Here is a 1,352-nt window from a genome sequence, read left to right as displayed (position 1 = left end):
ATATATATATATATATATATACATATAAACACCCACATTTATATGTTTCCATGGTACTGCAACGGATGCGACAGGCGTCCCCAGTCCTTGACCTGCTATATACCGTATCCTTTCTATCCAAGAGAGGTCACCAACACACTGCGTTTCCACAGGTGATGTAATTCCCACCAGCTGAGTACACTTCTTTCCACTTATCTTCCATATCAAGGAAGGAGTGAGTCCCTGAAGGTGGAAGATCCTTTTCCAAAAGGAATTAAGAGAAAATTTATTCAAGCCTGTTTCTTTCACTAAATTCCTTAGGATTGAGGAAGTCCTTAAGCTAATGCCAGGATAGGAAGAAATTAAGGAGCCGAAGCGGGCAGAGTGAGATGTTGTCGGTGGTGAGTTGAGTCTTTTATTTCCAATTTATAAATTCGAGTTCTATTTTTCTACTAGGAAGTGGTAAAGAGTCTAGGATCTAAATTGGGGAAAATCAAATTGTAAACTCAATTTTTGACATTCTAGTTTGGAGGTCAGGGCAAGAGCAGTACGTGATGAAAACAACATCACTCATCTTGTTCCATCACGATCCAGCAGTTAAGAGTTCAACAACGTTCTTTAAATATATTTTTAATGTTTTTCTACAGCTAATATGGACTCCTAGTAAATGAGTTTCTAAGAAAGAAAATTTTAAAATTATAAAAACTATTTTGCATATAGAAAAACAAATTTTATTCTTAATTTAAAACAATTTTGATCCTTTTTTTCCCCTCAACTTTTATTCTTTAAAATTTCTCCAACGTTTCGGCCCTCAGGTCATTCTCAAGGATACCACCTTCAATATTGATGAGATTTCTTTTTTAAAATCTTAAAATTGCAGGCTAATTGCCCTTGTCACAGATAATTTTTTCTAAAAAATGTTTTTATATCTTAGAGGGAGAAATACTTTATTTATCTATGCTGCCTAAATACATTAGGTTGCTATCTCACACAGCATACTTATCAATCCGTAATCGGACATATATACATTACATATATATGGTATAATCATAAAAAAAAAGATATACAATAATAGGATATAATAAACAATTTTTTACATATATAATATATGTAATAAATTTACATTACAGATATAATATGTATTTGTCTGAACATGGATTGATTAGTATGCTGTGTAATGTAGCAACCCGATGTATTTGGGGAGTATGGATGTATAAAACTCTCTCTCTCTCTCTCTCTCTCTCTCTCTTTCTCTTTGTTTTGATTTGTTTTACTTTTTATTCATTGACTTATTTTATTTTGTATATATTTATTTATTTTTTTCTCATAATTAATTTGGCAAAAAGAATGTTATTTTATATATATAATTTTAT

Source organism: Halyomorpha halys, unplaced genomic scaffold, assembly GCF_000696795.3.
Source record: "Halyomorpha halys isolate HHAL.00 unplaced genomic scaffold, Hhal_1.1 Scaffold536.1, whole genome shotgun sequence".
Taxonomy (NCBI): Eukaryota; Metazoa; Arthropoda; class Insecta; order Hemiptera; family Pentatomidae; genus Halyomorpha; species Halyomorpha halys.
Note: the sequence above shows the minus strand (reverse complement) of the source record.